Source organism: Anser anser, assembly GCF_964211835.1.
Source record: "Anser anser genome assembly, chromosome: 16".
NCBI lineage: Eukaryota > Metazoa > Chordata > Aves > Anseriformes > Anatidae > Anser > Anser anser.
Window position 1 is genome coordinate 5,862,539 of NC_139737.1, and position 15,914 is coordinate 5,878,452.

Genomic DNA, 15,914 nt, shown 5'->3' on the forward strand with positions numbered 1-15,914 from the left:
TTCTTGCCTAACTTTTCTTTCTTTCTTTCTTTTTTTTTTTTTTTCCTGAAGAAATGTTGTTCCAGGGAGTGTCTGACTAGTTCTGCAGCTTGGCAAAAAAGCCAGACGTTACCTCATAGCTGCGGCCAGACAGCCCATTTCTATGCCAGGCAACCACTGCAGAAGCACACAGCACAGGGCCCTGCTTGATTAGCACTTCTGCTGTTTCAAGAGTCCTGGAGTGTTTTGTTCAAGGTGGGCTGCTGAGTGGGGACTCGGTGTGCTTTTGTGCAAATGAGCTTGCAGGCAGGGGGAGGCATATGGGGTGTGGGGGAAACTGGGGGAAGGGAGGCGAAGGGACACAATAGGGGAAGGCTGCATTAATATTCTGCATTCACGTTATCTTTGGGAAACAGGATCCGTTTGATCTGACCTGGTCAAAAAAAAAAATACACCACGAAGTACCCAATCCTAAAGGTCAGAGTAAAAGAGAAAGATGGGGAAACAAAGAGCTATAATGACAGAGCAGGTCAAACTGAATTAAATGTTTAATTGTTTCCCTTGTGCCTCATCAAATAGCTTTCTTTAAAGCAAGAGGGATCTTTTCTTCCTGCAAAAAAATTACCAATTCATCAGTGAGTTGGAAGGTGACGAGTGTTTGTAAACATTACAGTCAATATAATTTTCTCATCGTCTCTCTCATTGTTGATTTACCTTGTTTAACTGTGTCATTTACCCAGCAAAACTGTGTCTGTATGGCATATAATATAGATGATGGGGTCCCTCTACAGAACTACAGCCTCCCAGCATTGCTCTGAACCCGATCCTGCCATTTAGCTGATGTTCTTTTCAGCCGAAGTACTGCTTGCACAAGAAGAGGGCAAATAGCAGGGCGCCAGTGGGCAGAGATGCTCTGCCCTGCGCCACCGCACCTCCTCCCGGCAGTGTCCTAGGGTGACTTCTTCCAGCCGCTGAGACTTGGTTCAGCACTCTGGAATGAGGACAGGCTGTGCAATGAGCTGGGAACGGAGCTGGTGTGTCCGCGTAACAGCCCAAGTTCCTGTACTTGTGTCGCAGATAGCTGTGGGGATGCTGTAAGGCACTGGTGCTTCGTGACCGTTCCTGATGTATCGTCTCTGTTCTCGTAAATAATGGTAAAAACTTTTGTTTAGGAGAGAAAAAGCACATTTGAATAATTCTATTTTATTGAGTGACCAGATAACTCCTAATAAACTCACCTTTCTTTCTGAGAATACTGCAGGATTGTCAGAAAATTTGATCTCACAAAAGAGTATGGGTTTGGGTTATCTTTAGTAGCCAATTTTCCAGATGAGAAAAGTTATGGATAAAGTGGTAAAATTCATTCACCTTGGTCACATACAAAGTCAGTGGGAGGACCAAACCCTTAACAGCTCTTGACTCCAAGTCTTATATTTGACCCCACTGCAACACGTGCGTCCATGGGAGGAATGAATCAGACCTTGTCCAGGAAAACTCCTGAAACTTCTTCCAAACCTTTTTTAAAAATTTTTGGGCTTACAAGGAAAAACAGGTTCCTAGATTTTTAGGAACTTCAGCTGTAGCGGGTGTCAGTTTGGAAGAGGAGTGGGAGGGACTAAAATGTTATGTTAATAGTCTCAGGCTAAAAAAAAAAGCGGGATCCGTCTGACTCAGTACAACCAAGTCCAACTGCTGTATTGTAAGGCCCAACAAGATGTGTCAACACCAGGGTTTGGGAAACCACAATGGGAGCTCTTCCAAGATTAGAAGAAGATATGTACTCCGGATGTTCCCAGCTCCACTCACGCGGGCTAAGAGGCTGGTGATTCCAGTGCTCTCTCCAGGTGCAGCACTGGAGTGCAGTTGCTCCGACCAGGTCCTTCGGCTCTGGGTGTCACGGAGATCTGGAGGGCTGTTTTTGGGAGGTACCACCTCGGCCATGTGCTTGCTGGAAGCATCACCAGCTCGCTGGGCCAGCGTGGAAGGCGATGGTGATTCCACCGCTACCAGCAGCTCTCCTACCATTGCGCAGTCAGAACTGGGCCTGGGGTGCATTTGTAGGCAGCCTGTTGGGGTCAGGTGTGGCACGGCTTGCAAAGCCAGTGCCGCTCGTAGCTGGGGAACTGAACAGCCGGGAAACTAGAGTGGTCGGTGCTCTGCCTTTGGACTTCTCAGGGATTTCCCAGGGCTCTACATTACTTGCTCCGAGACCACTGCTTGGCTCAAAACCATTTGGCAGCCCGGTTGGATGTATGTAGCATGACTGTGATATTTGTGGGAGTAATGCCCATAGTGCTAACAAACATAAAGCTTTCCTGTGGTGCAGAATCCAGCTGATGCCCTGGGTGCCAGGGAGCAACGTGAGGCTCTGTGGAGAACCTGGTCACAGGGCTGCAGCATGACTGTGAAAAAGGAAAAGAAGGAAATTGCTCTTCTCTTCCTTTTTGGCTAATAAGGAGTTGGAGCAGTGAGCAGGGTGGATTGCTGGGTGCTGTGAACTGTGCTGGCTGTGTCCCTCTGCATCCCTCCCAAGCTCTTGTCCAGATCACTAATAGAAATACGTTTTAAATCCCGTTTTACAGTCACCATAGGACCAAATCATTTCAGGGCCAGATTTCTTTTTTAGCATATGTAAGTTTAGTATAGAGTAAATTTGCTCAAACTTTGGCCTGGTGCTTAAAAACACACTAGTAACCGTTGGCACATGGGAGTGAATCCTAAGCCACTCCTCTGACTTTTTCCTCAGTGTAAGATTTGCAGTTTTTTACAGTTTCTCATGTCAATGATGGCAAAAGAATGTGAGCGTCCCATCTTCCAGGGATGTTCTGAGTGTGATTTGGGAGGCTCTAGACTTTGAGTTGTCCATGAACTCCTCATCTGGCTACTCTAAAAAATGTTGCTCAGGCCACCATGTGTGGTGCTCATGACAGGCTAGATGTGCAGGAGCATTGCACAGCTCATGCTGCATCTGTGCTCCTGCATCGTCACGCAGATGGATGATAGGGGACGAGAAGGCATTTGGTGTCACCTCCCCATGGGGCACATGGTTAGGGAGTATGGTGAGGGAGAGCTCAGGGCTTTGCCCAAAGCTGTGTCTGCCTCCATAAAGCTACAAGTACCAGGAACAGCTGCAGAGTCCTGGCTGAGCAGAACCTCCCGAGGTACCAGTCACTCTCCCACTGTAGCAGAAACATATGCTAACAAAATGCAGTTGGAGGAATTCAAGGCATTGCAGGTCAAGGTATGCAGCACAGACCTCAAGGACAATTTCAGCCCCAAGCACTAGGTTCGTCTTACACTCCTGTTTGCAGCCAGCCCACACCACAACACAGGCAGAAGGATGGTTTCTTGCAGTGGGAGTGGGAAAGGCTAGTTAAATATATTTATGGGATACAGTAGAAGAGACATTAAAAAGTAGAAATCCTTGACTCTAACCAGATCCTCCCTCCCAGACAAATTGGAAGCAGTTGGGGAACCGGAGACTTGCTGGAAGATGGACAGAAATGAGAACCAGCCCTGCTTACCCTGACCAGGAACATCAAAGCCATCAGTCCCAGATGCGGTCGGGAAGAGGTTATATTTGTACAGGGAATGGAAGGAGGGGGGTGCTTATTGCTGCCTCGCGCTGCGGATGCTAGAAATTTAGCTGTACGCATAGGCATTGCCCATTGGGAAATAGGTATGGATGCAACTGCTGTTTCCTTAGAAGATAACAGAGGTATTAACATTAAAGAGTAGAGATTGTTTAGATTGTTTGGGGAGGAAGAGAAAGGAATGAGAGAAGAGAGAGCTATTTGAGAAGAAAAAGGATTTATTAGCCTTTGAAAGTGGGGATCTGAGAGAGGCTGGAATGGGCCTGCTATGTCATTACGGGCTGCAGTTGGAGATGTTTCAGAGAGTAAACTAGTAATAGAAATATTTTATAGGCCACCTGACCAGAAAGAACAACTGGACTGTGAAATGACTGTGCAAATAAAACAGGCATGTAAAAAGGAAAGAGTGGTAGGAATTGAAGATTTTAACTACCCAGGCGTAGACTGGAATACATTAAGGGAAGGAAAGTAAGGCTGGAGGTATGTTTGCGGATCAGACACAGGCCTGCTTTCTAATTCAGTCTGAGCATCAGCTGCATGGCTTGGGTATTACAAAGGGACTGCATGAGGCCATGCACAATAGGGCAGAGCCCTGGGGAGGCAGTTTTGACAGGCTCTGAGGGAAAAGATTTTTACAGTGGATTGTGAGGCAGAAGATAAAGAAATAAAAGAAAAAATAGTGGGTTTTGTCTGACTGGCCTTAGAGCTTGAATTTCAAACATTTGGGATTTACTGGGCTCAGAGTTCCTCAGAAGCAGTCAATGGTGTGTCTGCAAGCATCAACTCATGACCCACTAATTAACAAAACCGTGCAGTGGCCCAGCTTCACCCCAGGTGAAGCTCTGGCTGCCGTTACCTAGGCCTGGGGAAGGAGGGCCTGTAATGAAGTCCTGGCCTCACTGTCACAAGTGGTAAAAGTCAGACTTGATTTAACAAGGCCAAGATTTCATTACTGGTGCTTGTGCTCTCATTGGGTAGGATGATGATGATGGGAAGTGCAAAGATGAGGGGTTAGTGAGATTCCAGCAGGAAGAAGGTCTGGGGGTTTTGTTGCCTGCTGTGTAGGTCTCAAAGAGTCATCGAAGAGGGGGAGGCCCGTGGTTAAAGGTATGATTTCAGACCACTAAGAACACAGTTTGAAGGCATTTGTGCCTGCTTCTCTGAGAGCACAACTGAGAGGGTTTGGCAGAGGCTTGTTCACCAACAGTGGTGTGGGTGGCCTTGTTCCAAGTTGTTACGGTCCTAGAGATGCATCCACCTCTCTGTGTAAAAACAAGCAATGAGTCTGGAGCCAGGTGAACCAGAGGGCTGGTGCCTGCAGTCCGAGCTGCTGAGGGGTCTTGGTCCTTGCTGTAAAAAATCTGAAATATCTTTGTAGAGACAGAAGTGCCTCCAAAACTTCACTACCGCAAACCATGTGACCTGCTTGTGTTTTTAAACTTAGAATTGAAATACTCTGAAAGTGTATGGGTATACTTCTTGTTAATTTGGAGCTTCTTGCTGTCATATTTCTTTTCTCTGATTGAGTCAAAGGTACTATAAGCAGCTACCCAGGAACAAGACTGACTTTATTTATTTACTTCAAGGGGAAGAATATGGATCACTTCTGGGCAAGGTACTGCGTGTGTGCCTGTATAAAATGGACAAGGAATAGCTAATTTTTAAGTATTGTAGCTGTCATGAATCATCTGCTGTTTTCTTATAACCCATATACTTGACTTCTTCTCCAGCTAGATAGGAAATATGAGATGAAGAAACAGCATAGCAGATAAATTTGGGAGGTTCTAGGAAATTGCATGTGGCTCTAAAATAGCTGTAGGTATGTCATGTAGAAGGATGTGAATTTTACTACAAGTGTAGAGCTACTGCTAAAAAATAGTCTTCTCATTTTATTCCTCTGTATTTTCAAAAGAATGGTATATATATGGATTTAGGAGAAGCAGAGGGAAGAGGTTGTGAAGAGCAGAAAAACCTCAGCCCCGTGATACCAATAGATGCCAATGAATCACAGCTCTGTTAGTCACCATTACTGCCTGCATGAATCAATAGAAGACTGACTATTAAATAAAGGTTTGGCCTTTGTATAAAATATTACCTGATAACCAGCCAGTCTATATCCCGTGAATGCATCATGAAGGACTCAGAGTGAGACCTCCAAAGGGAGACATCTCTGAACATTAGGCAGAAGAAGCAAAAGTTGAATTTTAAGTCTTTATAAAAATAATAATAATAATCTGGTATTTCTATAAAGGTAATTTAAGTTTTTAATTGAATGAGAGTAAGCATTCCAGTGAAAATATTTGGACCGCAAAGGCTACCAGAGAGAAAGGTAATTATATTTGTGTTGCAAATGTTTGCTTAGCAAAATGAAGCGCACTGTGGCAGGTGCCCAAACCTAGTGGAAAGCTGCAGGCTGTGAGTGCTTCAGGGTGGGACACAGAGGGCAAAAGCAGAGCCTATACTGCATCCTGGGCAGCTCCGTGAAGAAGTGCAGTCCCATCCTGTGCCGGCAGGACCCAGTGCAGCTCTGGGCAGCAGCAATCGTCAATCCAAAAGCTGTAGTTCGCAAATGATGCGGGCTTGTATTTGTGCACAGCAATGGATGATGCTAGTGTCCAGAGCTAAGGGCATATCTAGACTGCAACTGCTATTTGTAAAAATAGCAAATTGAACCAAATACTAGCACTGCCTTCTCTCCTTTTCCTGCAGACAGGAATTTGGCGAACAGAAGTCCCCTCCACCCCAAAAAAATACCTATGAAAGTTGTCAAAATCTGAACAGATTTTCTTTCAGTTAGTAATATTCTGGGAGGTGAGGAGATGTGCATTTGTTCCTTAAAACTGAGGTGTTTTTTTTCTTCCCAAGAAGAACAAACACAATCTGTGACAATTGTCTCTGAGCCGCTAATCCATTTTACCACCTTCTTTAACAGTTGGTGGAGAGTTTTTGTCCATTCCCAATGAAGACTACTCATTAAAAGAAAATCCTAGCAGACTGGTAGGGTGTAATAAAGATACTTTTTTAATCCCTCTTTACTCGAAATGACACACAGGCAATATCTTCACTTTGATTCACCTGGAGTGGTTGTGGGGCCTATTATAAATCTGATTAAGTTTCTCAGCTCTCAGAGGATTTTAAGCAGCAGCTGATGTTCCAGTTCCTAAAATATAGTTTGTGGCAGCGCTTTTGGGATGTCTAAACAGCTATACATTCCAAAAAGGCTGCTGTTGTGTACCTGAAAGGCAACCTGCAGCGGGGGCGGCAGGGGAGCCAGTGTCTGTGTGGTGCAGTCCCGAGCTGAGCGCTGTGCTGTGCTCGCCGAGCCCTAAATCCTCCTTTGCCTGTGCTGCCCCCAAAGCTGTGCCCGCTCCTCCTGCAGCCACTGGGATTTGTTCTGCGAGAGCCAAGCGTTGGTCTGTACTGCTGATGCTTAGGATAATTAAACAATAGAAGCAAAATGATTAATAAGGTTCTTTTCTAAGGCATGTGGAGAAGGCTGAAAGCCTGGAGAGGGGCCACTGAATTTGACTAAATAAACTTAGCAGAATAGGAAGATTTTTTTGGCAATTATTGGCTTTTTTTTTTTCCCCAGGCTTTCTAACCCGTCACTTTAACTTATTGGCTTAAGCCACTCCTTACACCCACATCAGATTTTGCCTTGGGCCATTCTGCTGCTCTTGACAGCTGTCTAGGGCAAAAGGAAATCACCCGACCACAAATGTTTTCTCATAACTTCATAACACGGGGATCTGAAGAAGTCAAAACCTTGGAGGTTCAGACCCTGCTTTAAAAAGTGAGATAAAATTAGGACCTGAAAACCAAGCATTGCCCTCTGCCACCTGGGCGGTATATCCCGTTGGGCTGCTGTGTACGCAAATTAATAGCAATTAGCAGCAATTTGAAAATGGTTACCTGAGTTGCTAAGTCATTGTGATAATTAGATGCCGAATCACAGCCACTCCGTGCTCCTGGTTTGTACCCGGCTGGCGATGCAGATGGTGGGGAGGTGCTGGGATGTGGCAGCACCTCCGCAGGCCGAGGCCTGGGCTGGGCAGGGCGGCCTTGGTGGAGCTGTGAGCGGTCAGGATAGAGCTGAGACACGTGCAGCGCTGATCTGGCTGCTGGCTGTAGGCAGGGAGAAGGGAAGGATGCCTTTGAGCCTGCCCAGCCCTCGTGAACTGTCAGCAGGCCCACAGATGGAGAGCCGGGCTGCACACCTCTGCGTGGAAGCAGGCCCTCCTTGTGCAAGCCGCTTGGTGTGCGTGTGAGCTGGCCTCACCGATGGCTGTGAAGGGCTCCTGCAGGCTGAGGGTGTTCGTGTTGCCCTTCCCACAGCACAGCTACGGCAGTTTTGGTGCCTTGTGGGGATTTAAGCTGCTGGTGTTTCAGTACGGTATCGCCTCTATACTGCAGATGTTCAGAGTCTGCTCTGTGGTACATCTGAAACCCTGATTAAAGGGTGTCTCTGAGGGAGTGACACCGAAGGGACTGGGAACAGGCACGTGCTTACGGGCATTACAGTTCTGTGATGCTCAGCTTGTGCTCCATTAACTGCTGATGGTCCCTAAAACAGGTGGGGCGAGCAATGACTAGAAAATAATAAAAACCCACTCCATCTTCCCACACAGACAAGCTAGCAAACAAACCGTGAGAAAAGAAAAGCAAATTAATGAGCAGTCAGTGATTTGGGTCTTTTTCATTTTCTCTGCAAATGGGTGAAAGGGAATCTTGGGACTGCTTCAGGAAGGTCAGAGGTCCTTCAAACTTCAAAAGGTTGAGGGATATGACTGGATCAAAATGAGCTGCCTTTTAATTTTTTCATGTTTTATTTAGACCTCTCCTCCTTCTGAATCTCCAGGAAAATGTACACTTTTCCACACCCCTGTTCCTTTTCACAGAGGAGGAATGAGGAGGTTGTTGTGGTTTTGGTGAGTGTGACTGCCTGTCTGAGCTAGTAGGAGATTAAGCAACTTGCCCAAGGTCACAAATAATTCTCTGATTCTCCTTGATGATTTTCAATACAACATATTCTCCAGCACAAGTCCTCTTTGAAGGACTTCCTTTCAGTTTTACTGTGGCTACTTGTATATAACAACTTTTTTTTTCCCTATTTTATACACTTACCAGTGCTCAGCCTGATTTGAAGGGAAGATGGTATATTCTTCCCAGAACTAACTCTGTCTGCAAATTTGGTGATGTTTGAGGATCTGGGCCTTTCTGTCTTCCCCATTCTTTCTCAGAACTTGTGTTCAAAAACCTCGAAGGGATGTACTTGTGGCTCTAAAGTGCACTGCCCAGTTCTGATTTTAGTCTACAACTATGACGTGTGGTTGTAAGCTCAGCTGCACGCATGCATGCACTCTTTTCTAGCCGTGTGTTCACACTCTCAGATCTTGCTGGAAGGAAAAAAAAAAAAAAAAGGTGGAGGCTCATGGTGCTGCTCCATGGTGCATCCAACAGGGACAGAAAGAAAACTGCAAAGCTGTAGCTACTGGCTATTAAAAAGCATAATTAAAAATTTAATTATGTCTGAAATAGTAGTGTCACTGGCTAGACATGCAAATCCCACTGCAAGCCAAGTGAGAAATTCAGGTTTCCAGGAGCATCCTACTTGGGGGGTCTTAGCATGGAGTGAGAGGATGGGATCCCTGTAAGATAGGCATACCTGTCCCAGCTAGATCACCCTCCTGAACCGCTTTCCTTCCCTAGCAGTCTGTCTGTCCGTCTGTATTCCCCCGTTGCTGTACTTATCTGATGGTCAAAGTCGCTTACTCCTTATTTACATTGCCCACAGGGCATGTTGGATCGGAGCACATTCCCTCCCTTGTTACAGTTGATGAATGCAGCCCTATTAAAATATCATCTCATCCTCACACTAGATTGCAGCCTAAGATAATGTGTTTTTTCCTATATCATTTATACAAGAAAGATTATGTTAAATGCCAGACCCAGTAAATATTTCAAGATCCACTGCATTGCTGAGAACAGTTTCTCCCCGGGCATATGTTTCAGAGCCAAAGAAAACACTTTAAAAATTTCCTTCCTGTTTAATTTTTTTAAAGGGCATTTTCCCTATGTCTCTTACTGAAATGACAAGTTGTCATGTTCCATGATCTTATTACAGTTGCAGATGTAACTCAGCAGGGAATCTGCCCAAGTTTACGTTTAAAATCATAAGACCCTGATTCTGATCTTTTTTTATCAGTTTAAATCTTTCTGTGGTGTAGGACTTCCAGCTTTACCTCATTGTAATCAAGATCAGAATTGCTCCTAATTATAACACTTAACTCCTGTGTAGTGCTTTACACTTTCCAAGCTCTCTATATTCATCAATTAATTAATCCCCAAAGCAATATTACATTCCCCCTAGAAAACTGGGAAACCAAAGCACAAGGGTGAGAGGAGTTTGCCAGAAGGCAGGGGTGGTGGAGCTGGTGCTGGCACCATGAATGCCATCAAGGCAGTCACTGGGGTCCCTCCCCAGCTGCCCTCTCCTGACTGTGCTGTGCTCACATGAAACCAAGCCAATGTCACCTGGAGAGCCCTGGCAAGACCCCCCAGTGGGATCTGAGTTCTTGGTTTAGAAAACAGGAGCTTGGAAAATCACCTGTTCTGAGAAGAGCTCGTGAGGCATCTCAGTGGGGCTTACCTGCCCACGTGCATTGCTGTGCTTTTGTCAGGAGATGGGCAGAGCAATGGCCTGGCACTAGGAATAAAACCTCAGACCAATGAGACCTTCCCTTAGATACGTATGTATGGGAAAGGGCCTTTTGTATTAGCTGTAGTAGCTTCTAACCCCATGATCTCCTTGCAGTTTGCAGCTTAGTCTCTCTGAAGTCCTTGCTGGATGAATCTGAGCTCGTCCTTCCTAGCTTGTCTGTGCAGGGAGATTTTCCTTCATTGTGGTGTCACAGTAACTGCTCGGTGCTAGCCGTACCAGGATAAGTCTATGGGTTGTGGAATAAAAGCCACAGACCTACATTTGCAAAATAATATAAATTTTATTCCAGAACAATACCAAGGCAGGAATCTTACTGGCCTAATCTATAGCGGATTAATTATTCTAGTCCAGCTGTTCTAGGAAGGTATTTCCCTGTAGGCAAGCCCATAGAGGGGTAAAGGGGAAATGTGAGCTTGTTGAGGGATTAGGCAGAAGGGTGGGATGTTTAAAAGTTCAGCTAAGCTTCAAATAAATGAATTGAAGTCCTTAGAGGCTTCCCATCACTTCTCAAGGAGATCAGATCGCTTTTATCAAATAGAGAATAAAAAGGACTGAGATGCAGATTTTTTTTTTTCCTACTAAGTTTGCTGGTTGGAGAGGGAAAAACAGAACTGTCTTCTAGAGGAAAAGCAGGTTACACGGGCTGTAGTTTGTCATTTTTCTGGAGGGTGTGAGTCATTAGGAAAGAAGAGGGGAGAAAAATAATTTTCACTAGTTGCTACGCATAATGCAGAACAGTTGTTCCTATGTTTATTTCTGTGTTTTCCGGCACTGAAGCTATTGGCACGCACCGTTGTGAGACAGGGATTGTGCAAACTCCAACTGGAAAACAAGTATTCACTGATACAATAGCAGCTGCTTCCAACTGTAACACCTGATGCAAATACAGTAAACATATCAAAGAAGGAGGGATCATTAAATGAAATGAGCGTTCTCTGAACTTTCATTTCCTGAAATGTTCTTGTTTGTGTGGGTTTTTTTGTTTTTTGTTAAATAACTGGAGCAGTTGCACTGGACTGGAAGTGCACACAAAGTAAGGGCAGAGAGGAAATCTTTGATTTCTCCTTTTGTATTATAGAGTTTGGAAACTGAAAAATACTTCTTTAAAAATAGAGACAGCAGGAGATTGAATGGTTTATTCTTCTTACAGTGTATTAATATTTTGATTCAATATTTCATTAATATAACTCTCCTACGTGCGTTTCTATCTTTCTTAAGAAAAAATGAAAACCAAAAAAAAAAAAGAACCACCAGCTGTTGTTTGTGTTCATCCCAGCGGTCCTCTCTCCTGCACATGCAAGGCTTTGTCCCTTTCCCCATTTTATTTTCTTTCTTAAACCCTCAAGTTGATAAACCAGATTACTGTCAAATTATTTATGTTGTTTCCTCCACTAAAATCAGCCCTTTTCAAGGATATTACCCTAAAAGCAGCCAGGTCTGCTGACGTGGTATTGTCTGTTGAAAATGCCTCTGGTCATGGCTGCTTTTCTCGGAACACTTACAGGTACATGAATCACGGCACCGTCTTTCTCTTGCTTTCTTTGACTTGTCTGGGTCTTTGTTTTAGTTGTTTGTTTGTTTGCAGCTTTTTTATTTTTTGGAACGGATTCACAGGGCAGAGTCACGCAGGAGACATCACAGCATTAACCTGGGCTGCCAAACAGCTCTGCATCACACACCACGCACAGTGTTTGGTGCCACGGCCGCTCCAGGCTCTGCTGGAGTTCCTGCTGCCCTGATCGCTGCTCTCTTGTGTGTGGAGCAGCTCCGTGGCCTCTCGTCTGTGTTGTGGGAGGCTGCAAGCTGCAGCTGGAACGGTCTCGGCACTGCTCTCTGCTCACAGTTTAGCCTGAGCACCCTGACTAACTGCCGGCGTTCCCAGGGCACATCCCTTCTCAGGTTGTTGTGTGCTCTTCCTCTGTTGACTTCTGTATATGAGGGCACTCGCTGCGCAGAGGTGATCTAAAGATCATGAGATGAAGAGACAGACAGCGGTTTTCCTCCTTCCTGGCCCACCTCTCCCCCCTAGGCTCCCCTTCCCCTGGGAAAGCTGCTGCGGCACAGACTCGGGGCTCGGCCTGACCCTGGGCAAGGAGGGAGCTGAGAGCACAACTGAGAAGGATCAAATCCTTCAGGGTTTTCCAGAGCAGACACAAAGTACACAGCAGGAGAACATCTGCTTACAGGGAGGACTGTGGAGGACTTGGATCAGTTTTGTGTGCACCTCTGGACAGATCCCAAGAGCACAGCAAAGTCAGATGCTGTATTCTGTTCTTACCCTTGACTAGAGCTCCTTCAGGTCCTGGAGGCGGCCCTTTCCCTGCATGTGGTAGGGCAGCTGCACAGAACTTGGGCAGGCTGTGCTCTGTAAAGGACCTCTGTGTGGGGCTGTGCGTGATGTGCTAGATATCTCCTCTTGCATAGCTTAGTCCCAGTTTAGTTCTTCTCTTCCTTTAGTTCTTCAGCCTTGAAGCCTCTCTCTCCATCCCACAGTTACTCTCCCCCATGCATATATCTCTTTTACTGCTACTTTGATACTTGCATTTCTTCTCTCTCAAAGTTTGTCATCTACAACAGAGGCTCAAACTTGTCTGTATGTTCATGGGTAGGCTAGTAGAGCCATTCAGACAGGCTAAGAAAAGCCAGCCAAGCAGGGCAGAGAAAAGAAAGCCTTCATGTGCTTTGTGGATTGCTCTCATGGTTGGCGAAACTGGCAGGGCAGGAAAGAAATCTGTGTTTGTCTGTGTGTCTATGTGGAAATCTTTGTAGCTCCAGTCTAGACCTTCCCTGCTGTTCAGGGAATGAGGGAAACTGCAGCCGGAGCAGCGAGCCTGGGTGAAATCATAATAGTCCCATTGACATCAGCCGGCGCTCGGTGGGTGTGCAGACCCAACACCCTGTCAGGGAAATGGCTCGCACTTGAGCTGACACTGAGGCACCCCGGCTGACACCACTCCTGTTGCTTTCTCATGCAACAGCTGAAATACCGATCAGGAGCCTTCCTCTGAGCTTTAAGGAGATCCAGGAGAGCTGTAGATCAGATGTTGTGTGAGTAAACAGTGCTTTAGCACCCCATTTCAGTGGGGACATGTATGAGGTACGATGAGAGTACCTTTTCCTTCCATGGTGCCATCGATGCTGTTTTCTCACACCAGAACCAGAGAGCATACGCTGCCCTGGAGACTGAAACATGTTGAGGTTGGCCAAAGACGGCGTGTTGGGCCATATGTTGACCCAAATCACCAGGAGATTCTGCGGGATTCGTGTCCCAGCTTTGTTGCGCTCAGGCCTTCCCTTGTGCTTGTCAGCCTTCCAGGGACTGATGTCTGGCGTTCCCACCCTGTCTGCCACCCAGTCCCAGCGAGCTTCTTGCTGGAACAGGAACCTTTGATTTCTCATTTTGCAATAACTTTGGGGGTTGAAACTTCTTTCCTGGGTGTTTTTTAACACTTCAGCTAAAAAGAATAAAAAAAGCTGTGTCTAAAACAGAACCTGTTATGTTGTGTGCAAATGAAATGTTTACCCTTTCCCCCCCCCCCCCCCCCTCTTTTTCTGGTTTTTTAATGGCTTAAAACAAACTGGAGTCAACCAGCAATGACACTGTAGTGCTGTTATCCTTTTTTTTTCCCCCCATCCTTTTCCTGGCACTGATGCCTTGCACTGCCTGTATCCTGACTCCCCAGAAGACACTTCCCGGGAGCCTCTCTTTCCCTGGAACTCCAGCCCCAGCTCCCCAGGTTGTTCCTGTAGGTACCAGCTTAATGACATCAGCTCTGCCAGTCTGTATTTGCGGCTGCAAAAATAGCAAGGTGGTGACTCAAAAGGAAAAGTGCTTTCCAAGCGGTTATGTTGTATTTAGGATATTAACTGCCACCCTTCGGAGGAGGCGGATGAATGTGGAGGAGGAAGAGGTTGTTTTGGAGATTTTGTGAGAAACTTCTCTTGACTGACAGCGTTCTGTGACAGTTCCCAAAAGCAGTGCTTCTAACTGGCTCCTGAATTTGCTTATCTTTTGGCAAATCTCCTCCCCAGCCTGCTGCCTCTCCTCCCCGGGGTACTGAGCCATTGTAGAGAGACAACAAAAGAAACTCCCGGCACGATGCTGGCATGGCGCAGGGCGTGGGATGAAGGCAGCTCTCGGCAGGGCCGCTCGCAGCGGAGCGGTGGCTCCGGCAGCCGGCGCTCATTTTGGCCCTGGTGACCAGAATTTTGATCGTGTGTCCCTGATTATTTTCTGAGCTGCTGCTGACTTTTAAGACCTACTGCATGGCTAACTGATGGAAAATAAAACCTTTATAAGCGCTACTGGCAGTAGGGGTGAGGGAGGATCTTATAATAAAGCAGTATATGGCACGCTGGCCTGTGCTATAACTGTGTATTTCAATTGTGCTCTGCAAACTTTGCCCCTGCAGACTGATGGAAAATGGCTAGATGGAGCATGGATTCATTTTCTAAAGGAAATGAGGATATAAATTCATTTAAGGAATGACATGCCAATTTTTCTTGCTCCGTTTTCCTCTCATAATAAACGGTACAGCTGCCAGGAATTTTTGTGAAAATAACACTTGCTTTCTTTTTTTTTTTTAAATCCTGCTCAAATGTTATAAAATACCCGGAGCCAGATATATCATATTTAAGATCTCAGAGAGGTAGACCTCACTAAACAAATGAGGATCTGTCCCTGTCCCCGTTGACTGCTGACAATGATAGTGACATAGGCTGCAACATTACTTCACCAAAACCTGGAGAAAATATATAACCCATTTACTTAATGGACTGAGCTATAATGTCATCAGTTAAGTGAATCCTGTGAATAAAGAACAAGATGAAGTAATTGCTTCCAAAACATTTATGGAATGAAGTAGAGCTTCACAGTGACTGGTCTCCTGGGGTCCCGCTGATAACCTCCTTTGAGCAGTTTGCTGTGTGATGCAGGGATCCTCTCCCAGGTGTCAGTGAGGTCCCACGTCACCAGCTGGCACTGAAGGGGGCAGCTGGGATCTGACCCTGTTGTGGCTGGGTTTGTGGATTGCCATCTTGCTTTGGTTTAAAACAGCAGCTGGGATAAGAGCCCCCTCTAACCACAGTGATTCAAGTTGTTACAGAGACGTAGTGCCAAGTCCTGTTAAGCTTGTGAGGGGGTATAATAAAGTCTTAACGCCTCCAAAATGCACCAGTCTAAGGATCTGAGCACATCTCCTCCAAGCTGGGCTGCTTGACCTGCGCTGAGCGGAGCCGAGAGGTCAGAGCTGGTGTGTGTGCCCCTTGCTGGGTGGTGTGGGCTGAAACTGAGCCCTTCACGGGATCCTCACGAGGTTGGCACTTAGGGCAGGGCAGGCCCACGGGTCAGGAACCTCCACTGCAGGAAAGTGGCTGTTTTAGCACAGCTCCGAGCTCGTGTCTCTGTACGGACACGGGGCTGCTGGCTCCTCAGCTGCCAACCCGGAGCTGTGCTGCTCCCTGCGGCGCGGCTTTGGGCAGCGGCCCCGTGTCTCCTACTCCTCGTCTTGACTGGCTCTCTGTGTGACCAAACGCTAGGAGAAAATCTCAAGTGCCCAAACTGGCACTAATGTTCAGCTATATTTCTGGAGGTGCTGGGCACCTGAACAGCTATAAACACA

General features: G+C 46.3%; 1 protein-coding gene across 3 annotated transcripts in view; it reads left to right on the forward strand.

Annotated features, from left to right (window-relative positions):
- The window catches only part of ANKRD60 (ankyrin repeat domain 60), a 299,598-nt gene that overhangs the window by 249,911 nt on the left and 33,773 nt on the right, over window positions 1-15,914 (forward strand). The window contains exons 2-3 of one of the 3 annotated variants that reach the window (XR_014573108.1): window positions 52-234; window positions 720-4,679. The exons of 1 other annotated variant lie outside the window; for it this stretch is intronic. The gene's annotated coding sequence lies outside the window, so the exon portion shown is untranslated. The remainder of the gene's footprint in view (window positions 1-51; window positions 235-719; window positions 4,680-15,914) is intronic. One more of the 3 variants, XR_014573109.1, reaches the window with a different exon arrangement.